The 26,827-nt window shown below is 46.9% G+C and overlaps 1 protein-coding gene across 1 annotated transcript in view; it reads right to left on the reverse strand.

Moving 5' to 3' along the window:
* Positions 1 to 3,268: 3,268 nt before the first annotated feature.
* Mis18a (MIS18 kinetochore protein A) overlaps positions 3,269 to 26,827 on the reverse strand; it is a 41,947-nt gene continuing 18,388 nt past the window's right edge. The window contains 1 exon segment of the mRNA NM_001127523.2: positions 3,269 to 3,355. The gene's annotated coding sequence lies outside the window, so the exon portion shown is untranslated.

Consider the following 26,827-nt stretch of genomic DNA (forward strand, 5'->3'; position numbering starts at 1 on the left):
ACCCTAAGATAACCAGTGTATACCTAGAAACGTGCGTGGTACCCAGTTCTGCATAGTCTTCCTGTCTTGCTACAGGTCTTAGCAACCTCGCTTCACAATTGTTTGTGTATTAGGTCAGGAACACCAATCTTTCCCTCATGGAGGTTGCATGTTATAGCTCCTCCTTGGCTTATCTGGACCAGCAGCACTTTAGAGCATTAAGTACAACAGTAACAGTGTAACGCCATGATGGTTGCTCTAGCAATGAGACAACTCGTGAATGACTGACTAACGAGTGGGTAGTGTGTACGGCATCGGTAGGCTGAAGAGAGAAAGGATTCATATCCCCAGCAGGATGGAGCTAAATGCTATGAGAGTTCCTCACCCAACGAGGAAAATATACAATTTTAAACTCATGAGAGATGGCTCGGCAGATGAGAGCACTGGCTGTTCTTCTGGAGGACCCAGGTTCAATTCCCAGCACCCAGCAGGTGGCTCACAATCTCCTTGTGACTTCAGTCTTAGGAGATCTGATGTCCTCTTCAGACCACAGGAGCAATGCATATATGTGCTACACAGACATACAGATGGACAAAATACCCATACACACAAAATAATAAAAATAAAATAAAATTTTAACTCATGAATGGCTTGTTTCTGGAATTTTTTGTTGGTCATTTTTGGACTATGTCTAGCCCCTAGTAAGCAAAACTGAGCAAAGGCAGCCTCAGTTAGGGGCTCTATGAAATAATATTTGCTAATAAAAAGGAATGAAGTAATAAAATATACAACAGGGACGGACCATTAAGACATGCTAAATGAACGGAGGCACATTTTACAGACTCCATTTGCACAAAATGTCCCAAGTAGGTGAAACCATAAATGCAAAAGGAAGATTGATGGTTGCTTAGGACTGAAAACTTGGGAGAGAGGGAGGAGTGATGGCCAGAGGGTGCGGGAGTCTGCCTTGGTGAACGAGTGTTCCAAGAACTGGCTGGAGTCATGGTTTGACAACTCTGAGGGTGAAGCCCAACCACTGCACAGGAAGATCCCAAGGCTCAGAATTATGCCTCCGCCGGTGGCAGACTGAAAATGGTCACCCTAGTCTTTGTGTCCCTCCTCCTCCTCTACATGCTGTCAGACAATGTGAAGCACAAGTCCAGGAATCATCAGGAACCAAAGAGAGATCGTTCTGTCTTGCCTGGTGTTGGCATATCCTGTGCAGAAAATTCTTTAAAATTTAAAGTTTAAAAACTTGACGTGGGCACAAAGAGGAAGTAGTCCAAGTTCACTTAGCCTTCAAGCCCCAAACCATGGTCCAGTTCTGCAAAGAACAGCAGATTTCTGGAAACACGAAGCCATTGCTGAACAGCCCTCCTGGGTAGACTCCTGACCTCTTAAGGGTTTCCTGAGTGAATGCTGCAGTTCTCTGCTGTGTAAATAACCAATTCAAAAACAGACCGGTTTCTGAATGTTCTCAGTGGTTCTTAACTTCTGTGCACTAATTGTCCTGCAAGCTATAGAAGTCAGGGAAGAGAAACAAAAGAAATATCAAATTAAGTCTTTCCTGTAATTGGTAGGAAACCATAATTTGGGGCTCTGTCATGTTCTGTAAAGTGAGATGGTAATCAAAATGACTCATGGTAGGAGGAATCTCAGGCATGCTGGCTTGTTCTGAGGGAAGAAAACGGCACACTGGTGCTTGCTGCCAAGCCTGACCTCGTGAGTTCAAGCCCCAGGACCTGTATGGAGGAAGGAGAGAACAGATGCCACTTGCATGATGTGTTCTGACCTACACACACACACACACACACACACACACACATCTCCTGCATGTCATCTCACCTACATACACACACACACACACACACACACACACACACACACACACACACTGAGTAAATACGTGTTGTTTTAAAGGAGAATAAAATGTAGCTGCCACGTATTTGGTTCTGGTCAGAATCACTCCGGATTCTTCGTCGTAACTGCACAAACCATCCCAGCAGAGTGGCCTTTGCAACCATGAGCAGTATGTAACATTTGACACGTGACCCAAGAGCTTCTTGGCCTCAGTTCGGGAAATACCATGGAGATAGGAGAGTTTATAACAGCACAAAAGGACAAAAACTGTCTTGGTTTCTTTTCCTGTTGCTGTGATAAATTATGCTGACAAAAGCGACTTACGGGAGAAAGGTTTTGTCCGGCCAGCAGCTCCAGACCACGGTCCACCGAAAGAGGGAGCAGCAGAGGGATGTGAGAGGGTGGTGTGGGTCACGTGACCCACAGTCAAGCGCCGTGAGCAGTGGGTTCCTGCATGTGTGACTCTCTCCTCTGTCTCTCCTTTTTACTTAGTTCAGGACGTACCCCGTGAAATATGCTGCCCGAGTTGAGCACATATCTCCCCATTTTACCTGATCAGTTAAGAAAATCCTCTCAAGAATGCTCAACGGTCTATTTCCCATATGACATTGTTAAGTTGAGAACGTCAGCCACCACAAGGACGAAGCTAAAAGCCCCAAGTGGCCTCCCAGCTTATCCACTGCTCTCGGAAAATGTCCCTGATACACAGCATCCAGGTTTTGTCTTGAGACCTGCCCACTAGCCCTAGCTTCCATCACTACTCACAACAAGCCTTTCTGCAGGAATCATGTCTGCAGGACAATGTGGAAGAAGGCGATGTTAAAGGCATGTGGCCCTACTTCCAGCAGCCAGACATCATTTGTGACAGTACACAGCGTCTCTCCCTCTTTCTGGCTGAGTTTGCGTGTAGGAGCAGGTGTACTGTTTGAAGAGCATCAATATCAGTGGCATCAAGGAACAACCCCACAGTTGGCCATATTTATTACTAAATATAGCCTGGCTTTTTGTTTCTGGTATTGTTTAATGCCAGCTGAGTCCCTTTTTAAAAAAAAAATAAGTTTGGGCAGGAACTGTGTAGGACTGATGAAATCTCAGAATAACCGTGACCAAAAAGAATAAATTATGCTCTATTTATCTCTTAGGTAAAAATGTGAGCTGCTCTTTGGATCAATGATAGGACACTGATGAAGGCACAGGCTCCCGCTGCCCATCCCCCGACCCCGACCTCCCGCGCCTTCTCATTCCTACAGTGTGATGCTTTCCAGCTTCGGAAGAGTCACCTGCATGTCAATCAAGGCTTCGGCAGCAGCATGTGGGACAGGAGGGAAGAGAAAGGGTGTGTCCCTTCCTGTGGGAGGGTCATCAGGGCTCATCTTTGCTTTGGCTCAGGTTTTGGTTTTTTGTTTGTTTGTTTGTTTGTTTGTTTTGGTTCTTTTTTTCGGAGCTGGGGACCGAACCCAGGGCCTTGCGCTTCCTAGGCAAGCGCTCTACCACTGAGCTAAATCCCCAACCCCTTGGCTCAGGTTTTAATGACTAAAAGATTGCGTGTTGCCTTACATCCTTGCAAAGGAGAATGAGGAACAAGGGTTTCATCTGGAAGCCACAGTCTGTCCACAAATTGAGCATCTTACTGCTATGGAGGAAGGAAATGGTGGCTATAGGGGACCGGCTAGTGGGAGGCGGATTCTATTGCTTCCCATCTCAGCAATATGCAGCAAATGATGGAGAGAAATAGCATCTCCCTGGAGATCTCCACATCCTACTTCCCTCTTACCATGTCCCCTTCCTTGCCATCAACTTGCTTGGACCGATGAGATCTCAGCAGGAATGGTGTAGGTCACTTTCAGGCGGAGTCTATAAAAGCAGTCACGTGACTCACAGTCTCCTCCCTCATCACGAAACCAGAGAGGGAGCCCCGTAAGACGGCAGACAGTCTTTATCGATCTCAGAGCTACAGATGAGCCCTACAGAGCTACAGTGACCCGGATGGTCGTCGGCAACAATGATCAATGGGCTGTGTTTGTTTTGGCCTGGTTATTGGTGTGCCCATAGCATACCCAAACCTAACCTGGCAGGAGCATCCTCTGCTAGTAGCCTGATAGTGGAATCTTTATTCAAAACATGCACCCCTTTGCCATAAACGCAATAGACTAGGGGCTGCCTATGGTGGTTTGAGAGAGAATGCCCCTCATAGTCACATATTCTCGAATGCTTTGTCCCCGACTGAATTGTTTGGAAGGATTAGGAGGAGTGTCCTTGTTGGGGGAAATGTGTTGGTGGGGATGGGCTTTGAAGTTTCAAAAGCCCACATGGGGTATCTGCCCACATCCCTACTCCCCCCAACACACACGCACGCACGCACGCACGCACGCACGCACGCACGCACGCACGCACACGCTCGCCGCCTCTGTCTGTCTGCTGCTTGTGGCTCAGGCTGTAAAGCTCTCAGCTACTGCTCCAGTGCCGTGCTGGTCTGTTCCCCGCCGTGATAATGGACTCACCCTCTCAAACTGTAGGCAAGCCCCCAGTTAAATGCTTTATTTTCTAGGAGTTGCTTTGGTTATGGCGTCTCCTCACAGCAACAGAACCGTAACTAAGACACTGGCGTTTACTGAATATTTGCAGTGAGTCCATTATGGTAATAACAACATAATGAAAATCATTTCAACCTCACTTGGAGAATGCTTCCAATGGTTTTCCTTCAAAGTTGGCCACACAGAAAGAACATTGTTACTGATGTTACTGTTACTTGAAACAACATTGTCTGATGGAGTTTTATATAAGAGAGGAATTTCAGGGGACTAAACTTGGTGCATTGATGCACTTTCTAGCTTTAGTTTTTCACAAATGGAGAACTAAAGAGAAAATGATGCTCTTGATAAGTGTTCTGTGATATTAGTGACATCACTGACAACATCCTACTTCCGATAGACGGACAGCAGGGAGACTGTGAGTGGGGGAAAATCAGCCATGTTGACTCCTTAACTGGTCATCCAGTGGCTTCAAGGAGTCTCTGGGACACCAACGTTTTTTATATCCATGCACTTCTATCTTTAAGATCCTTTCCTCGTTGTTAGAGAAAGGCTGCCACAGCCCCAACTACCATCTTCATGATAGAAGACGTTTTACCAAAAAAGAAAAACTGAAAATAAATCTTAGCAAAATTAACAACATTTACATGTTTTGATGACATTACGAATTATTTTCTTTTTCTTTTTTTCTTTTTTTTTTTGGTTGGTGAATCTTTTTGATGCTTTCATACGCATTCACGAAGTCCTCCTTACCTCTTCAGCTCCCCTCTAACCCCAACAGCCCCCCCCTTCCTGTAAATCTCCTTCTCCTAGTCACTAGTTCGGGTTTCGTGTCCCACAGAATTTACTCCGGTGACATCCTGAGTTTGTAACTAGCCAGCAGAGCCTGGTGCACACTGGATATCATGCTCCCCCTTTCCCAGACTGTTGGTTCACAACAGTGTAGCAGTGTGTAGTAGAGCCGTATCTTCCATTGTGAAGGGTCCCTATCTTCAGTTTTTTCTGGACACTGATGTAGTCCTTCAATGATAGAGTAAGGGAGCCATTGTTTTAGGGACACCACCCTCAGGGGTCAGCTATGTAATGGGTGCTTACAAGCACTCTCAGAGAAGTTCCTTCCAGGCACCAAGTAGTAAGCGTTATTGGTTTTTTACCTTTTATCTTTTCTGATGAAAAGGGGGCAGGGGGAGCCAGGAACAAGGAGAAAAATATTTTACTTGAGATAAAAGTTGAAATCATGTATGTAATTTTTGATTCCCAGGGACAGTCTTCTAGTTGGCCTAAAATTCTTCAGAGGCTTGCTCCCACCAAACACGTTAGATTAAAAAATAAAACCAATGGATCAATGGTTAAGAATGTGGGGGGGTTGGGGATTTAGCTCAGTGGTAGAGCGCTTGCCTAGGAAGCGCAAGGCCCTGGGTTCGGTCCCCAGCTCCGAAAAAAAAAAAAAAAAAAAGAATGTGGGCTGCTCTCATAGAGCATCCGGACTATGTTCCCAGTGCCCACTTGGTGGTCCACAACCACCTGTAACTCCAGCTCCAGCGAAATCTAATGCCATTTTCTTGCCTCTGTGGATACCAGGCATATGTGTGGTGCACATACTTATGTGTAGGCAAAACCAATACCCATACAATAAAACTCATACAATAAGACCAAGTGAGTGAATCTTTGTGCTAACTTCAGTAGCACATAGACTAAAACCTGGACGCAGACAGAAAATAGCCTGCCCCCGACACAAGGATGCTGCAGAAATCCAGAGAGCATTCCACTAAAAGAACGAGAACCCAGTCGTTCTCACTCAGACAGAACACTGAAGAACCCAGGGTTGTGGTAGGCACCCGTAGTACCAAGCACTTAGGAGGCTGAGGCAGGAGCATGGCCTAAACCTCCTAGGCTCAGGGCAGTCTGCCCAAGACACCAACTCAAAAACAAAAAACAAGGATTGGAAAGATGACTCAGCAGTTAGAATCCTGTACTACTCCTGCGACAGATCCCTGTCCGGTTCAGTTTCCCTGTACCCATGTCGAAGACTCACATCTGCTTATAACTCCATCTCCAGGGGCATCTGGCGCCCTCGTCTGCCTTCCACAGGTACTGCATTCGCACACACATTCACACCCCCCACACAACACTCACAATTAAAAACCAAAACGAAATCTCTACATGTCAAAACAAAACAAAAAAGTCAAATAAGAAAATAGAATCCCATCCCTAAGACCTTTTAAAGCTGTCCTGTGAATTCTTCATAAGACTCTCATCGTGAAAGGCTCCCAGGACAGAGCTGCCACTGCCCGGTGTATGTGTGCCACCTTAAGAGTTGGGTTGGGGATTTAGCTCAGCGGTACAGCGCTTGCCTAGCGAGCTCGAGGCCCTGGGTTCGGTCCCCAGCTCCGGGAAAAAAAAAAAAAAAGAGAGAGAGAGAAATGAGATCTTTGACTGACTGAGTCACTGGAAGCTTTTAGAATATCCCGACCCCCAGCCCAGCTTGAGTCTGCCCTCGGGGTTGGCATTTTTTTGCTGCTGCTATTAGAAGAGGAAGGCTGGAGCTCCACAGGCCCTCGGTGGAGGGGAAGCTCTCCAGGCTGGGCGCAGAAGTGACATGCTGAGGGCACTTTCCTGAGGAGAAAATCTTCGGTGCTTTCAAAGAGAACTACAGTGGGAGCTGACTGACAGGGACTCTCGGGTTATTGCGGCTGTGCTTCCCGATCCACACAGACTTGTGGTTCTTTTTGGCAATGAGCAAACAAAGGAAGCTGTAGCTGAGGAAATGAACGTCTGAAATGAACTGACAGTTCAGTTGCTGGAGACTTGTGGGGAAAAAGAGTCCCTGGTCTGTGGGAAGCACACAGAGATGTCTATGTCACCATGGTCAGATGGTAGAGAGAAATGAGCCAATGGTGTGCCTACATGAGAATGAATTTGTTCCCCAAAATCTGCTGGATAAAACCTGGTCCACAGGATGACGGCACTGTAAGATTGCCCTTTGGGAGGTGGTTGTACGTAAAAATAGAGCCCTCTGAAGTGGATCTGTGTCCTTGTAAGAGCCTCAAAGACTGAAGTTAGCGGCAAAGACCACAGTTTGACCTCCACCCTGGCAGCCACAGTAAGGAGATGCCTTCCGTGAGTTGGGAAGTGGGCTCACACCAGATACTAAATCTTCACCATTTTGATATTGCACTTCCAGCCTCTAGAGCAGAGAGAAACATTTTTTATTGTTGTTTCCAAGTCACCCAGCCTATGGCATTTTTTTTTTTTATAGTAGCCCAAAAGGATTAAGACAGGGACCTCGGGCAAAGCCAAAGGCTAGAGTGAGATGGCTTCACCCCCTGTAAGATGACAATCGCAATGGCCCATGGGTACTTGTGAGGATTACATAAGGCTCGAGGGTACAGTAAATGCTGGCTCCTCTTTCCCCCACCAGCCCAATCCTGTCTGTACGTGGTTTGTGCACACACTCCGTATGCAAACAGAATGAAGAACCATTTGTGATGGGAGGAAACCCCATTTGATATTAGAGATCTTCTTTAATTGTGTAGTCAGGACAGTGCGCGCTATCACTTTTCAGTGAGCTGTCACAACAAAGTGTACTTACACCCTTCATCCTTGGATTTACTTCTTGGCAGTTCTTCTTGAAGCTACTGAAATACCCAGAATTTTGAACTCTTAGTCATGGTTTAGTTCCTGATGTCGTTCGCTTGACCCAGGGCTTGCCTAGCATGTAGGAAGCCCAGCACCGAACTAGCTGGGCCTAGAAGAACATCCGTGTAATCCCAGCACCTAGGAGCCAGCGGTAGGAAAAGCAGGGCCTCAATGTCACCTTTGGCTGTATAGCAAGCTCCAGGCCACCCCGAGCTGCATGAAACCCATCTAAAATAAAAACAGGATGCCAATGTTTTACGTGGCTCTTCCAGGAAGCTTGACAAACGCTGGTTAAATACGTAGACTTTTTTTTTCTTTTTTCTTTTTTTTTTTTTTTAAGAAAGGAGCCAAAATGGAGGCCTGACAAGTTGCTGAAAATGTAGTCCTATTCCTTACGGAATAACTCCTTAGTGCCACACTAAAACCCTGCAGTTGTATCTGGCTTTCGGACAGACAGTCACCTTTAGATGCACATCTAGATAGAGCCCCGTGACTTAACACTGTCACTTTCAAAGTTCCTGCGTACAGCATTTATCTGTTCACTGTCTTAGCATGTGAATTTGTGGCTCTGAAAATTAAGCATAAAGATACTTGGGTTTGGGTTTAAGTAAATAACTTGGTATGGTCGTTTTGAAAGTAAAATGTCAAATTCTTCACTACGCAAGGGAAACACATTTAAAATCCAGGTAAGATTTCAGTGGAGTCCAGGTTCCCCAAGAACCATCTACCTGATTGACAGTCAAAAATACCCAAGAAAGGGGCAGGGCAGGGGCAGGACACAGTGTTACGATCCTGTGTTTCCAGCTCTTGTGGCATGGGGCCAGAAGAATAGGGCATTCAGGGCCAGTTCTGTCCACATACCAAGTCTAAGGTCAAAGGTCAAGCTGAGTTACATGATGCCCTGTAGGAGGGGGTGGTGAGAGAGGATAAGTGAGCCAATTATCATAGATGGGCACCAAGCGGAAGTTTAAAATTATCACTCCCTCTGAAGATGGCAGGCTAGGACAATGTGCTATGTTCTAAGTAAGGTTAGTGGCCGTCACATTAACATTAGTGGCTTGATGCCCTACTGCACAGTGTAAAGTCATAGCATCTTTGTGTAAGCTCGCCCAGTGGTGGAATTACCTAATTCCACACTTTGCTGAACATGTTTATGCCATTAGGCAACACACCACCATGTTCCACTGCCTTTAAAAGGAAAGAACATGGGGTTTCTGAGAATTTAGAGTCCGGGCCAGCTTTTCCAATCTTGTCGAGTGTCTACTGCACCAGACTGTCGGAAGCAGAGATGTGAGAAACTGAACATCTGAGAAGGAACTGGGAGTTCTGGGATGGCTTCCTGGTGCTCTTCCTCCCCTTGATAGGGAGGAGTTGAGACACATGTCAACTCCAGCAGCTCGGTATTAACATAGGCAAAAGTTAGCCGTGGGGTGGGAGGTGCCCCAGTGGCAAAGGGCACGTCTAAGATGCATAGATTCTGGATTCAAAATCCATCTCTCTTCCCCTCTCTCCCCCTTCTCTCTCTGTCTTTCTCTGTCTCTATGTCTTTCTTTTTGTTTGTGTGTCTCTGTGTATGTGTTTCTCATGAATGTGTCTGTGTCCCTATCTGTCTCTGTCTCTTTCTCCATGCTGCTCTCCATCTGTATCTCTGGTTCTCTGTGTGTATCTCTCTGCGTGTCCCCTTTTGTGTTTCTGTGTGTTTATGTCTCTCTGTCTCTGTGTCTCTGTGTCTCTCTGTCTCTCTCTGACTCTATCTCTCTGTCTCTGTCTCTATGTTTCTGTGTCTGTGTCTGTCTCTGTCTCTGTCTTTCTCTGTCTCTGTCCCTGTCTCTGTCTCTCTCTGTCTCTCTCTCTCTCTCTCTCTGTCTCTATGTTTCTGTGTCTGTGTCTGTCTCTCTGTCTCTGTCTTTCTCTGTCTCTGTCCCTGTCTCTGTCTCTCTCTGTCTCTCTCTGTCTGTCTCTCTGTCTCTGTCTCTCTCTGTCTCTGTTTCTGTGTCTGTCTCTCTGTCTCTGTCTTTCTCTGTCTCTGTCCCTGTCTCTGTCTCTCTCTCTGTCTGTCTGTCTGTCTCTCTCTCTCTCTCTCTTTCTCTCTCTCTCTCTCCAGGCCTGCCCTATTATGCTTCTTTTGTGACCCACAGAAGGTCAAGGATGATGTCTTAACAATCCTTTACCGGGAAAACACATCACAGCTGCAGGAGACAACCTCATACGGAACGGTTCCTAACAAAAGCCAGAACCCAACCACCCCCGTCGGACAGAATGCCTCAAAGATGCCGGCTGTGGAAGCAATGCCTACTCTGTCTTTCATGGTATTTTAAATAGAATAGAATAGGTAAATTTAGGTACAAAAATATATTATTTTCCCCATAGGACTTAACATAAGTAGTTCCTTTTGATGGAGGGGGAGGAAATCCAGTCCAAGAGTAGATGTTTTCTCTAGAACTATGCTATACAGAAAAAGAAAAGAGAGGAGGGGAAAAAGAAAACTCCCCACCAGTGCAGCATAGAAAAATGTCCTGGCCCCTCATTTGTGAAATTGTCACCACGGGAGCAAAGAACTTTCCTCCTGTGTCCCCTTTAGAATGCAGACTGCATTCAGCCAGTGAAACCTCATTCATTCTCAGCAACAAATCTTGGGTCCCTGCCAGGTGGTGGGCCATGTGTCCCACGTAGAAAAAGAACGCCATGTCCCCAGCCTCCTGAATCTCACTGTACTGTGGAGCTGTGATGCTCACGGGCAGCAGACACCCAAAGGTAGAAGCCTGCTGTCAGCTGAGCCCTAAGACGCGACTCAACTATTCACTGGTGCACCTAGTTCTCCAAGGCAATGCCAGAACGAAACCGGGACCCCGGCCACAGACTCAAACAAGAGAGCAGGGGTGCGAGGGACAGCCCATCCAAGAACGATGCTGGAGCAGTTGGGACACCACAGGCAGCAACAAAAGGAAGAGTTAACCTACCACCAACCTCACACCTGATGCAGGTCAATCGTTAACTCAAGAACAGGAAACCCCAAGATATTTAGAGAAAGGAGGGAAAAAAATATCTGAGTGTGGCTCAGGTAAAGAGTTCTTAGGAATGGCACCAAAGAGGAAACAAGACAGTTGGATTGGACCTCACCGACATGGACAGTCTCTGCTCTGTGAAAAGCTAAAAGGATGAAGGGTAGGTTGGGAAGGAAGAGAAAAACTGACTGGATGTCGGTTTTCTTATTGCCATGAACAAAGCCCTGTCAAGAAACAACTTGGGGAGCTGGAAAGATGCTCAGAGGTGAGGAACACTGGTTGCCAGGTTCAGTTCTCAGCTCCTACAAGGTAACTCACACCCATCTGTAACTCCCATTCCAGGGGATCGGATGCCCTCTTCTGGCCTCTGTGGGCCCTAGGCAAACATGGTAGACAGAAGCACATGCAAACAAAACACACATTTTTAAAGTAAAAAGAAAGGAAGGAAGGAAGGAAGGAGGAAAGAAAGAAAGGAAAGAAGAAAGAAAGAAAATGAATGAACTCAGGGCCAGAAGGATGGCTCAGCAGGTAAAGGTGTTTGTCATTAAGCCAGCCCAGGTGAGAGAAGCAAATGTATCCCACTGAGTTGCCCTCTGACCTCCATATATACCTGTGACACAGAGCTACATACATACATCATGTGCACACACCTTAACTATTTAAAATGAAGCAACTCAAAGGAGGGAGAATCACTTCACTAACTTTGAGGACATACAGTCTGTCATGGACTGGAAGGCCAAGTGACAGGAGACTCCCTGGTGACAGGAGGCTCCCTGGTGACTGCCATCGGGACTCATTTTCTTCTCATACAGCAGGACAGGAAACAGAGAGCAGCCTAGAAGTCGTGCTGGGTTCTGAAACTTCAAGGTCTGCCCCTGCTGACTTACTCTCTCCAGTGAGATTCCGCTTCCTAAAGACCCCACAGCCTTCTAAAGCAAGGCCACCACACAAAGACCAAGTGTGCAAATACATGAGAGACATTCAAAACACAATCCTCCACCCCTGGCTCCACGGTCTATGGTCGTCTCAATATTGAACCCAACTTAAAAAGTCCCCACAGTGGAGAACAGTCCCGACACTGTTGAAAAGCCCAAAATCTCTTCTGAGACTCTAGGTAAACCCTTCAAAATGAGACACACTAATATCAAAGTATTCCCAAGTGTGGGAAGGCACAGGGCAAACATTCTCATTCTCAAAGGGAACAGCGTGGGCACGGCACGGAATGATCAGGCAATGCCTAACTGAGCAAGGCAAACACCAAAGCCTCAACTCCATGTCCAGCATCTGAGGCTTGTGAGGGAATCATCTGGGCTCCAGTGGTCTTAAGCAGCTGCCCTCCTCCAGCTTTGCCTCCTACAGCACGGGTACCTCTGTCCTGGGCTGCCACCTCCACTCCATGCCTGTTGCTGTCCTTGGAAGGTATTCCCTGACTCCAGCGCCTTGAGGTCTCCATTGCAACGTAAGCATTACCTTCACAACTTAACACAAAGGCCCGGGTGGCAGGATTTCCTTCAGGGAATCTGAAACTGCCACACCTTAGTTGGCCTTGGTGGCTATTGGGAACCTTAGTATAGGCCGTCACCACCCCTTTCTCCTGCATCTTTCATGACTGCAAAACCGGTACCGGATGGATGATACTGCCCAGGTCTGCTGCTAGCTTAAGATGTGGCCTCAAACACTTTTGGATATAACGCACTTTATCTGTATATGAACATTACATACTAGACAAAAGACTTACACATGAACCTAGCAGTGATAAAAAACATAGCAATAGAAACGGTCAAAGCACTCAAGCAGACACTTTGCCAAAACTATACGGGTGACAAGCCTGTGAAAAGATGTTCATCCTCTGTCACTGTGAAGTGCTATCAGAGCAGATTAAAATTCTGGCACTGATAAACACAGGCGAGGATTGGAGAAACTGAGGCACCCACACATTTCCCATGATGTTAAACTTTACCATATGAGCCAACAAGGCTGCTCTTGGGTGTCCACCTGAGAGAAATATGAGTGTCTGTCTACTCAGAACTCTGTGCGGGAGAAGTTTCTACCATGGGGGACAAAGACTGGAAATGACTCAACGCCCATTATCAGGTGAATGGTTAGCAGGCTGTGTGTATCCGTGGCAGCGCAAATGGCCACCAGCAATAAAAAGGAGCAAATGAGCAATTCCTGCGGTTTCAAAAGGCACCATGCTGCTGGAGAAAGTCAGACACAAAAGACGGCATGCTGCACGGTTTCCTTCACAAAAGAGGAACAGGAGAAAGAACAAGGACTGCCTAAGGCCAGGGTTGTGAGGAACCTGACTGGAAAGGAAGCATGAAGGAGTTTTTTTAAATTATGGAAAAGCGATATGCGGTTCAGTAAGGTTGCATGGTGATATTCACGTGGCAAAGCTAAAAATGTACACTGGCCTCATATCTTAACTATTTTATATGTGAATTATGCTTTAGGAAAGCATCATATGTGCATATGTGCATGTGCAGATATACTACATATACATACATAAACATGTATGTACATATTGTGCAGCTTACTGAGAGAGTGCTTACCTAGCATCCTGGAGGCTGTGGGTTTGAGTTCCAGCAAAACACATATGCACATGTGTGCACACACACACACACACACACACACACACTCACACACACAAACACACACAAGCACACTCATGCACACCATGCACACACACCTGATTTCTATCAGGCTTGGTAATGCACACTGTAATCCCCCTGCCTGAGAGGCACTGAATCAGGAATCTTCCCAATTCAAGGCCTCCCTCGGCTGTAGAGTGAGTTCAAGGCTCCCCTGGGTAACTTGGTAAGATCTATCTCGAACTAAAACAAACAAAACAAGTGAAAAGAACCTGGGGCTGTATATGGTGGTAGAGCATTTATATAACATGCACAAAGTCCTAGGTTCAAGCCCATTATCAAAAAGTGGGAAGGATGGAACCATTGAAGCTAAATCTTTGGGGAAAACACAATGATTGGATACTTTGCTCTGGAAGGTGTCCAAGTATACCATGGAATTACCATCCTTTCTTTGTTGGTTGGTTGTTTAGATAGGGTCTTGTTCTGTAACTAAGACTTGCCTCAAACTCTCGCAATCTTACCCCTCCACCCCTTGAGTGTTGGGATTACAGAAATGAGCCCTGTACCTGGCGAATTGCCATAGTTTTTCAAGTGTACGATGTGTGGCAATAGACAAGTAGCCCGACTGACATAGAGTCCCAAAGCAGAGCAATGTACGTAGTAAACGGTGATTTAAGCAAGTGGGCAAAATGGATTCCTCAGTATGTACGGATCGAGCCCAGATTTCATTCAAAAAAAGGTTGTTCTCTTCACAGGCACATCGTGCTCAAAAATGTGCACAAAAATAGAAAATTAATTATCTAATCATTGACCTAGCTGTGAAGGCTCACTCTATTCATTTCCTAACCCTGCTCCATGTTCAGGAGGCCACTGATCACCCTCTGTTCAGATTTTACTATGAAAGAAAAGAACAGTATCACCAGCCAGGTTGATTGTAGTCACCGCTACCTTCTAATGGGAATGGCGTCATTTACCTCAGTGAGACGATAAATACCCAAGTCACGCCCTTCCACCCACACAGGCAGAGGAGTGAATGGAAGTGTGGAGATGTCAAGGTACCTACTGGTCTTTACAGAATATCAGTGAGTGGAAATCAAGAAGGCGGAGGTCTGTCCTGAGTTAACAGAGGCCTCTCATGTTTGGGGTGTAGAGCTGAAATTCTGTCTCTGTCCTGATAGAATCACATCACTATAAAAGAAAACTGAAACCTGGGAAGAGTCTGATGAAGAACTACTAACAGCGGGCCAGCCTGCAGACTAGCTAAAACAAGGAGAGTTAATGGCTGATCGACAAAGTTAAACTGTTGGTATTCTGTGGTGTGAGCCCAAACCTTCAGCAAGTACTTCTCATCCAGTATCAACACCTTTGGATGACTTTGAGGAAATCAGTAGTGTTGGAGGGAGGCTTTTCTTTCCTATTCCATCTCCCCTCGTAGGTCAGGACATCCAAGGGCCTAACACCATGACTGCAATAAGTCTTAGAAAAGAAAAGATTTAGTTGGGGTTGGCTTACAGGTTCAGGGGTTCAGTCCATTATTGTCATGAAGAAGTCAAGAGTTCTATGTCTGGATCCAAAGGCAGCAGGAAGATAGAGTGAGACACTGGGCCTGGCTTGAGCATCTGAAACCTCAAAATCCAAGCCCACCTTCCTGTGACACACTTCCTTCAACAAGGCCATACCTCCTCCAACAAGGCCACACCCACTCCAACAAAGCCACACCCACTCTAAGAAGGCCACACCTACTCCAACAAGGCCACACACACTCTAAGAAGGCCACACCTACTCCAACAAGGCCACACCTACTCCAACAAGGCCGCACCCACTCCAACAGGCCACACCTACTCCAACAAGGCCACACCCACTCTAAGAAGGCCACACCTACTCCAACAAGGCCACACCTACTCCAACAGGCTGCACCCACTCCAACAGGCCACACCCACTCCAACAAGGCCACACCCACTCCAACAAGGCCACACCTACCCCAACAAGGCCACACCCACTCCAACAAGGCCACACCTCCTCCAAGAAGGCCAAATCTCCAAATAGTGCCACTCCCTGAGCCACGCATATTCAAACCACCACAGTTGGGGGTTGGAGGGACCATGCTTGTGTTGAAGATTCTAAACCGACTGATTAGAATTCATGACTATGAAGATTTAGAATGTTGCAGATCAGATTCTCTTGGGTTACTTTAGTCCCCTCCGATGCCATTCCTGGCCCAGCCCTTTGACTGACCTTAGATCATTACTTACAGTAGATCCTTTCAGACTACTAGTTTCCATCAATCATGTCTTTAGATGACGTCTGAAATGAATGACCGAGTTTCCCCACTGGGCCGCAATGCACTAACCTTCTGTTGGCAACAGTGCATTTGATAACTGTCGTGATTTTTTTTGTTTCCCTTGTTTCGGAACTCAGAAAATCGCATAGAACCATTTCCACAGCGGACTGTGTCTTTGCAGCGACCTAAATTGCTGTTTCTAAGCCATTGGCCACTCTTATCTGGCTCAGGGGCAAATGAGCTCTCCTTGGCTTTGACAGTTTCCAACACACTACACAGGGACAAGCTAGAAGCACCCCTTCTATATACCCTCCTGCTGGTCAAATCCACAGCAAAGGGAAGGACCATGTCCACCTGGTTATCAGGCAGAAGATCTGCTTCCAATATCTGGCTTCAGTTCCTCCTCAGCCCCAGGCAGACAGATTTGGAGAACAAACTACATTCCAACCATAGCCTTCACCCTTCTCCCATCTGTTAAGAGGAGCATCTGTGCCATCTGTCTTGTCCCCTTGTCCCTTCTTTGCGGTCCAACTGGATCTAGATCTGAGACCACACTGTTACCCACTTCTGTCTAGTTCTACAGTTCTGTTAACTCCTTACTGGGCCCCTGAGGCACGGTCTTCCTCTCTTTGGTTCTATCATCCATTTGGCATAAGACTCTGGCCAGGGTAAGAAAATGTGAACTACTCAGCGACAAAAAGATATTCAATGTGTATATAATAATGTTTCAAGGTCCATCTATGTGGGCTGGCAAGGTGGTTCAGTGGATAAAGGTGCTTGCAGCCAAGAATAGTGACCTGAGTTCAATACCTGGAATGTATATGGTAGAAGAAGAGAACTGACCCTAATAAGTTGTCCTGTGACCTCTACATAGGTGCCATTGCATGTGTGTGACTATGTGGTTCTTGTTCTAACTCCATCACTAGGTACAGGTCTACAGAATTCCAAAGGCAGCAGCCAGACCTATGCTGAGATCCAAGCCCTGTCAGCCAGGGCTGGTGACTAGATTGGCAGGAAGTGCCCTTTCTCTGAGACTTTCCAGTCAGACACTTGCTGTTTGGGCTCAGAAGGCCAATATTTTCACCCAGAAGAAAATGAGATGTTACTTTTGACCAAAAATCTTAGCCAGTCAAGGACGCTGGCTGGCTGCAGCCCAGTATTGATGGGAAACCCTCCAACCCCTGCAAGCAGAAGATCTTTCTCAGTAATTCCTGTTGACACCAGTTATTTACACTCTGGGATATTCCTTTCACCAGTACAAGGCTGGTGATCACCTGGCCACCGAGCCTACTCTCTTCTATGCCACAGGCCATGTGACTTAGGTAACAGCCATGTGTTTGCTTGAAGTCCTGGGAGGCTTTAAGTCTGTGGTCAAAAGAAACTCATCTCATGTCTCCTGCAGGCTTAGCCATCTTCCCAGCATGCCCTTGTGGTGATTTGGATGGGAAGCATCCTCCATAGACTCATGTATTTCAACATTTGGTCCCCTGTTTGTGGTGCTGTTTGGGGAGGTCTTGGAACCTTTGGAAGGCGGTGTCTGCTCACCCCAGTACACACGAGATGCTACCTCCAACCCTCTTGGAAAGCAATGCTAAGACCAGAACCCCCAAATCCTGTTCCCTCACAGTTCCTACTGCTCGGTATCTTTTGCCATGGCTGTGGGCACCAGCCCCCTTGTAGGGAACAAGCTCTTTATGAAGAAAGGTACTGTCCTCGGAGGGAAAGGGAAACACAGGAACATATGTCATGTGTCTGTCACTACTCGATAGAAATGCCTTCCCAGCAAAAATCGCCATTATGGCTAGAATTAAGGACCACAAAAGAATGCATGGGTTTAGGTCCTAACTCCCAGTGTGCAGAATGTTACATATATGAAAATAGAGTGTTTGGTTTGTTTTTTTAAATGAAGTTAAAATGAGACTTTTATCACATTTAAAACAACATGATCAATGCCCCTATAAGAAGAAAAGGTTGGGACACAGAAGACTCGGAAGGTCACAGGGAGAAGACACAGACACACGTCAACAGCACCAAGAGCAAGGCAAGCCCTAGAAGGTGAGGTTTATCTGACCTAGTGGTTCCAGAGGAAGAGACAGTCCTAGCAGAGCGAACAAAGCCCTCCCTGGTAACAGACTTCCTCCAGCAAGACACCACCTTCCAAAGGTTCCAAGACCTCCCCAGTTGAAATACATGGGCCGATGTCTCCATAGGCTCGTCCAATGCTTCTCATCCAAACCAAGGCATGCTGGGAAGATGGCTAAGCTTGCAAAGACAAGTTCCTTTTGACCTCAGACTAAAAGCCTCCAGGACTTCAAGCAAACATGTGACTGTTACCCAAGTCGCATGGTCCATGGCATTTTCCTAAGGCAGCCTAGCAGGTGGCTACAGCAAGCCACTCTCCAGCTTACTATTCTTCTAGGCAAGGCATCTGTCATGGGGCGGAAGGGGACAAACATGGTGCTGCTGGCCCAAGTTCCCAGGGTGATGGTCGTGCTGGGGGATTTGTACTGAGGTCCTCTCCCCTCTCGTGCGATCCTTGGTGCTGGGCTTGTGCTGAGCTAGGAACTGGGCAGGCCGGGGTGCTCAGTGATGCTCCCTTAGGTGTAACAGGATGAGGACACATGTTCCATTTACAGCCAAATGCCAATCAGTTTGCTGCTTGTTCAAACCACTGGGAGTTGAAGGAGGATAAAAGCAATGTCAGAAACCCTTCCTCTTGCTCTGTTTCTGTCCAGCCCTAACAAGGCCAGGGATCTAAACAAGGTCTCTGCACAGAGCCCTTTGCTTCACTCTGTGCGACCTGTAAGACACGGTTCTGACCCCAGCAAATTCCCAAGCCCTCTCTAACTCTTCGCATCCGTGTGATGTTTACTTAACCTTTGACCGGCAGCAACTTCCACCTCAGAACTTCGAATTCTCTAGAAAGAGAGGTCTGGGCTCTGGATGGACGGCTCTCTCCCTCTCCCTCTCTAGTTTCTCTTACAGTCCAAGCACATAGATCTTCCTTTGTTGGGAGCAGTCCCAGAGTTAGGAAGTTACAGGCATCAAGAAACTAAGAAAATAACAGAAAAGAACTCAACCGGCAGTGAATCTCTGCCTTCTTTGTACTGAGAAAGTTACTTTTTCTGCCTTGCTTTGGAATGACCCCAAAGTAAACCCAAGATCACTTGCATAGCTGTCATTAACTCTCCTTGACTGACCAAGACTCCAAGGTTGACTTGCAGACTGGGTAATGCTATTCTGCATAGTATTTCAGTGTAAACGATGGAGCTAGGGCGGGGCTCTCCATCCCTGCTGAGCCCCAGAAGCCACAAGCTGGCAGCTCATCACTCTTGGATGTTATATTCAGCAAGAACATGGACAGCCTGAGCCCTGTACAGGGCTCCCAGTAACCAGATGGTTCCCCCTCATCTAACGGATCACAGGTGAGCAAAACCACACTGTAAGTGCGACCATGTTGCCCAACAGCTCTGGACGGCAATGTTTGTGTTTCAGATTGGTTTAAATTGCCTTCAGTACTCAAGTGTGTATAAACTGTCACCTTCAGGGGTGACAGAAAGAACCATAGTAGGTTCATCCTCAATAGGAAGAAAAGAAATCATACCAATTTGCTGGCCAGTACCAAAATTCTAGCCACTGTGTGTGTGTGTGTGTGTGTGTGTGTGTGTGTGTGTGTGTGTGTACAAACACATGAATTTATTTGAAACTCAAATCTTGCTCCAATATTTTTTCTAAAATGTAAACATTTGCAGTATTTTTTTAATAAAACACACCTATATTTATCATGGCACTGTTTTATTATATCTCCAGTGTAGAGACCTACCAGCAGATCAATGGGTTAAGAAAACAGGGCATATATAGATACATCAATGGAATATTATGCAGCGATGAAGAACACAGCCAGGTTGTTGGCAGAAAATGGATGAAACTAGAAATCATTAATAAGCAAAAACAGCAAGGGGCAGAATGACAGCCACTGCATGTTCTTTCTGATGTGACAATGAAGGTCTTAAGTGACTAGCTGAAGTGGCAGAACTATTATAAAACAAGAGACTAAAAGGAGGAAGGAGATAGGCAGAAGATGAGAGGGGGTTGCTGGGAACACAATATATACATGTATGCAAATGTCAGTGAGTTCAATTAATGCACACAATTAATATGCACCACTATCACTCGAAAACCATATCCTTGTAAAAGAAGTTACTAATACAGGAATTCAATGCCAACTAAAACTCTCTGTCCCATAGCAAATCCCTAAACGTGTTTACTGACACATTTCAGCTCACTGAGCTCAGACGAGGTCACCTGTAGACTGAGACCTGGCTTTGTAAGGCTCTGACCCCACCCTTGAGACGATGGGTGTCCTGTCTCTCTCATCCCCGACTGGTTCTCACTCACACAGGCCTCCCTGTGACCCAGAGACGGCTGCCACTGTCTCCTCCGGCGTCCACGCAGCTTCTGAGAGGAGCATCACTTCTAGATTGGTGGGACAGATGCAGGACAAATCGTCTCTTTCCCACTTGGCCTGGCAGAGTCCTGTGTGGCCTTCCTCCTCTTACCACCATCTCAAGAGTCCTGGACTCAGCAGTTAAGGAGAAGGAAGGTCAGAAACAGATGCCGGGGGGCGGGGGGGGGGAGGCTGGAGAGATGGCTCAGTGGTTAAGAGCACTGACTGCTCTTCCAGAGGTCCTGAGTTCAAATCCCAGCAACCACATGGTGGCTCACAACCATCTGTAATAGAATCCGATGCCCTCTTCAGGTGTGTCTGAAAACAGCTACAGTATACTCATATAAATAAAACAAATAAATCTTTTTTAAAAAGAAAGAAAAAGAAAAAGAAAAAGATGCCTGAGGACTAACAATCTTTTACCCACACAGATGATGTCTGGAGAAAACAGTGATCCTTGGATCCTGTCCTGCACGGCCAGTTCAACTCAGCCCTTCCTTTCCTGCTCTCTCTGTGCCCGCACTCCCCCTCCTCATGCTTGCTAACCCTTCCTGAGTCACTAGCTCTTCCCCATAGGAAGACCTGGACCCCTCCCCCACCGTCCAAAGTTCCTAAGGTTCAGGAAGTTCGGATCAGAACCCTGTCCTCCACCCCTCCACGCCTACAGACGGGATGTCTCTCTCTCTTCAAACTTGTCACACTGGAGAACAAACCAAATATCCCTCCCTTTATGACTTGCCACCTAACACAATGAAGCCAAGGCAAGAGGCTGCCATTACCAGCGTCTCGCCAGGCTCTCCCTACTGCTTTCACTGCCCCCTATGCTGAGCAGATGCTAGAAACCTTTTTTGAACTTCAAAAGCAACTTGATCAGTGCTGACAGGTGACTCCTGATCCCAACCCTTTCTCCGGCTGTCACCAATATTGGTTCCAAAGCTGGCAGAAGCGCTCTGATACAGTTTCATGGTCAGCATCACACCAAACTTAACAACCGTTCGAGAACTCTGCATGAGTGTGAGGGAGCCATCCACAGTGAAAGAAAGGCTCCCTGAAGTTCTCGTCCAGCAGGATGGCCTTGTTTCTGCCCCTTCAAACGCCAACTCACCCCGGACTGACAGGTGCCTTCCTTTCTCTCAGCACAGCTCCTCTCTCCCTGAGCTCAGCCTTGCAGATCATTCACTCACATCCTTTGATGGTTTCTGGGGATCTACCTCAGGTCACCAGACTTGCACAGCAAAAAGTACCTTTACCCCCAGAACCATCTCCCTGGCCTTTGAGCTCAATTTTTTGGGGGGAACCTGGCCAGGAAGGGAAAATGTGTTCTCTTTATCTTTTAGAAAAGCTCGAAAATTCTTGTCTCTGTTCATTTGGATTTCTGTGTCCTTCTAACTCAAAATACTTTCCTGCATGGATGGGAAGAGATACCATTTTACTTAGAGGTCTTAAGATCTGAGGAATTCCTACAAGCTTTCTTGCTAGCGAGCCAGTAGTGTCCGATCTCCCCTGAGTGCTATAGTTCACGGCCCCCTGTCTCTGGACTCAACAATGACTATTTCTGCACACGGTGAGGGTAAAGATCTCTACTCAGGCCCATCTCTTCTGTGCTCAACAGAACTGAGAGAGGGTTCCTCAGAACCTTTCCCAGTGTGTGCTTACCGAGGCAGTCATTCCCACTGGCCCCAGGGTGACCTAGCATCCGAATTGGACATTGACAGCCCATGGGGACATTGGAAGGAAGCAAGACTCCAGCCCCCTTTATGTGTGGTCTATGGTATTTCCTCCGTGATTTTCCTATTGCACTGAGAAGGCACAGGTACTGGGAATACAGAAAGTTCCAGCCATACAGCTGTCTCCTGGGGTTTAGTCCAGGCAGTCTTTTTCCCTTCATATCACCCCTGCCAGACCTCCCCCATGTGAGGCTAGAATTCCCAGGATTCTTTACCGGAATGTTTCCCCAGACGCCACTTCCAACAGCTGTTTCTATCTTGATAGCGAGTTGGCCTTTGTCCCTAGGGCTGGACAGCATCAGGCCTGACACTCACTGCAGTCTGAGGGTTGCCCTTAGCACAGACTCCTCCAGGGTCATGGGGAAAGGGAAGAGAGCCAGTGGACCACCCACCACCGCCATCATAGAGCAAGCTCACTGCCACCTCCACCAAGGGGAACTTTGCAAGCCCTTGCTCCCCTCACCTCCATCTGTGACATCAGAAGGCAGCCATGCTGTTTGATGAGCTCCAAACCTCCCTAATAACGTCTCCCCAGAAGTGCTCACTCAGGAACCTTGAGCTCCCAATTACTGATTGGCTCAAAAGACAATAGAATGGTTAATATCATTTTGAAAAGAAACTAACAAATCCTCCTAGAAGATAAGTTGCCCTATAGCTGGTTTTTGGCTCTCTAACTCCTTCAGTTATCAGTCCAACAGACAGGCTTCATTTCCTCTAACTGCTGTAAAGTGACAAGTAAGAAAACCTGTCAGATGGGCTGGAGAGATGGCTCAGAGGTTAAGGGCACTGTCTGCTCTTCCAGAGGTCCTGAGTTCAAATCCCAGCAATCACATGGTGGCTCACAACCATCTATAATCAGACCTGGTGCCCTCTTCTGGCTTTCAGGCATACATGCAGGCAGAAAGCTGTATGATGTATACATAATAAATAAATATTAAAAAAAAGAAAACCTGGCAGAGGGGTTGGAGCTGATGCTCAGGGTCGTGTCTGAGTGAGAATGAGGAACAGGTGTCTGCTCTGCCTTTTATTGTGTGTCCATCCCACCAGCAAACCATAAACAAAAACGAGTGAGCAATGGCGGATACCCTCCAAACCCATGCAACCCAGACCGCCGTCCGTGTGTACTCTAGCACGAACACACTTCCCTATTCGTGGCATAAACGGTTTGGGAAGAGTCAGAAACCTGATGCCGGGAGTTCGGTTTCCAGAACTATGTAATACTGGGACATGCCGGTGTGGTCCGTGGGCAGCTACATGGATTATTGGATGAGCCGGAGAACTGCTCATAATACAGTATAGAAAGTGCTGCTAGTTTCCTTTTAAAACTGTCTGTAAGTGGGGTTGGGGATTTGGCTCAGTGGTAGAGCGCTTGCCGAGGAAGCGCAAGGTCCTGGGTTCGATCCCCAGCCCCGAAAAAAAAAAAACTGTCTGTAAGTAAAGCGTGTGAGCAACTGTGGGAGGATGTGCACCAAATACTCTTAGTGGCCGTGGCTGGTTTCTTGAGGTTCGTATTATCCTACATCCCCATGACCTGGACTTGCACGCTGCTTGCTTATCAGTCAGGGTCTCACACACTCCGGGTGCCCTCCAACTCACTGCTTGGTGGGAGGTGACCTGGACGTCTGGTCCTCCTTTCTGTGCTTCCTAATGTTCAGGCAAGCATCAGCATGCTGTACTGGACACTGAACCTAGGACTCTGTTTACAATAAGAACTCCTGGGGTAGAGTAGACATGGATCCTCCCTGTGGTTTGGGTACTGTGATGGTTTGAATATGCTTGGCCCATGGGAAGGGGCACTATTAGGAGGTGTGGCCTTGTTGGAATAGGTGTGGCCTTGTTGGAGGAAGTGTGTCACTGCAGAGGTGAGCTTTGAGGGTTCCTAGTGCTCAGGCTCCACCAGTGAGATCCAGAGCCTCTCCTCTTGGATGCCTGTAGAAGATAGCCTCCTTTTGCATGCCTTTGGATCAAGATGTAGATCTCTCAGCTCCTCCAGCACCATGCCTGCCTGGATGCTGCCATGCCTCCTGCCTTGATGATAATGGACTGAACCTCTGAAACTGTAAGCCAGCCCCAACTAAATGTTGTCCTTATAAGAGTTGCCTTGGCCACAGTGTCTCTTCCCAGCAATGGAAACATTGACTAAGACAGGTACGGCAAAGGACATTTCTCGGGTAATTAATAAGAGCTGTAAGATTGTTTTTACAAGGAAGCCTCTGGTTAGAGGCAGCGCATGTCTACACCTGAGGTCAGTATAATTTACAGTGTGAAAACACACCGTAACAGCCATGCTTGGTTGTCACCTTGACTACATCCAGAATGAACTAAATCCCAAGCAGCTTGGTACACCTGTGAGGGACTTTTTTTTTCCTTCTCAGTTAAATCATGTTAGGCAGGAAGACCCACTTTTAATCCAGATCCACCTCTAACCTGGGCCATGCCTTGTGCTGGCAGCCTGTATAAGGACATGGAAGGAGGAGCTCTCTGCCTGTTTGCCCTCACCCTTGCTGGCACGTCCATTCCTTCATTGGCATTAGGGCTACTTCTTTGGGGTTCTGGTACATACTGAAGACCAGCTAAGACCTCCAGCTCTGTGGACAGAACAATTACTGGATCCTTGGGTCTTCTGCTGGCAGTCAGTCAGAACTGGCTGGACCACTGCCCATGAGCCATTCTGATAAGTGTGTGTGTGTTTGTGTGTGGTGTGTGTGGTGTGTGTGTATATGTGTGTGTATATGTGTGTATGTGTGTGTATGTATGTGTGTGAGTGTGTGTGTATATGTGTGTATATGTGTGTATGTGTGTGTATGTGTGTATGTATGTGTGTGTATGTGTATATGTGTATGTGTGTGGTGTGTGTGTATATGTGTGTGTGGTGTGTGAGTGTCTGTATGTATATGTGTGTATATGTGTGTGTATGTGTGTGTGGTGTGTGACATGTGTGTGTGGTATGTGTGTGTCTGTGTGTATGTGTATATGTATGTGTGTGTGTGGTGTGTGATATGTGTGTGTGGTATGTGTGTGTGATGTGTGTGTCTATGTGTGTGTATGTATGTGTGTGTGGTGTGTGTGGTGTGTGAGTGTCTGTGTGTATGTGTGTGTATATGTGTGTGTGTGTGATATATGTGTGTGTGGTATGTGTGTGTCTGTGTGTATATGTGTGTGCATGTGTGTGTGATGTGTGGTATGTGTGTGTATATGTGTGTATATGTGTGTGTGTGGTGTGTGGTATGTGTGTGTCTGTGTGTATGTGTGTGTGATGTGTGTGTATGTGTGTGTGATGTGTGTGTATGTGTGTGTGATGTGTGTGTATGTGTGTGTATGTGTGTGTGTGTGATATGTGTGTGTGGTATGTGTGTGTCTGTGTGTATATGTGTGTGCATGTGTGTGTGATGTGTGGTATGTGTGTATATGTGTGTATATGTGTGTGTGTGTGGTGTGTGGTATGTGTGTGTCTGTGTGTATGTGTGTGTGATGTGTGTGTATGTGTGTGTGATGTGTGTGTATGTGTGTGTATATGTGTGTGTGTGGTGTGTGATATGTGTGTGTGATGTGTGTGTATGTGTGTGTGGTGTGTGATGTGTGTGTGTGGGTGTGTGATGTGTGGAGATATATGTGTGTGCATAGACATATTCGTTCTACATCAGTTCTGTTCTTCTATACAGGACCCTCCCAGGTTCTCTTACCATCATTGTTCAGAGCTAAACATATTTCCCAGCTTGGCTGATGTCTACCTTCAGCAATGTTTAGGAAACAGATTGTCATCAGCAGCAAATTTCTTGTCTTATTTATCCTCTTGGGGTTGCTTCATATGACCCTGCTCAGACATAAAGCAAAATGACTACTCCTTACTAGACAGCCGCCGTTCTGCTGAGCCAGCCAACTAAGCCGGCCTTCTTTCCTCAGAGCCAGCACAGAGCCAGCTCGCCAAAGCCTTTTCTATTCCGTCTGTTTGATCCTCAGAGCTGCTGCGGCATCCTCTCTGTTCCTTCCTGACTAGGATGCCTCCCACAACCCAAAGGAGAGTCTTTCATCCTGAGCTCAGCAGGCTCCAAACTCCAAGGGCCAAGAAAGCATTTGCTCAAAGCAGTTCCCACTGTGAGGTGAAGAGGAGAGTGAAAACCATGGACGTCAGGGTCTGTGTGTGTCTGTCAAGTTGCTTAATTGTCTGAAGTTTGCTCTTCCACTTGTGTAATGTGTCCCAACTTGGACAATAAACTTTATAGCCCAAAGAGCAGGAGTAGCATTGCAGGGGATGAGGATTTGCTCCTCTTGCTACATCGGTCTTGATTCATGTGAACCTCGTCTGGACTTTTCCGGAGAGAATCCTGAATCTCTTGTTTTTGTAATGTAGACAAGGACCCAGGCGTTTCAGCCTGGTGTCTGGGTGGTACATTTTGAATCTGTTTTTAACTGCTCATCAGAAACAGTTCAATCGAAATGCTCATGACAGAGAGGGAAATGTGAACGTGAATGAGACATCCTTAGTGAGGAGAAATAAAAAAAAAAACAGGCAGTCTCCTCATTCATTCATAGACCATCCCCCAAGCCTGCACTGGCTCTCTGAAGAGCCACATCAGGACCAGCTCCTCCTAGGCAGAAAGAGAGAGAGAGAGAGAGAGAGAGAGAGAGAGAGAGAGAGAGAGAGAGAGAGAGAGAGAGAACGCGAGCGAGCTAGCGAGCGCTGTTGCCTTGGAGACAGTGCCCAGCAGGCTGGCGTCACGAGATTTTGCAGGTCCTGCTCCAGGGCTGGCAGCCAATGCTGACTAA

This window comes from Rattus norvegicus, chromosome 11, assembly GCF_021556685.1.
Source record: "Rattus norvegicus strain SHRSP/BbbUtx chromosome 11, alternate assembly SHRSP_T2T, whole genome shotgun sequence".
Lineage (NCBI taxonomy): Eukaryota > Metazoa > Chordata > Mammalia > Rodentia > Muridae > Rattus > Rattus norvegicus.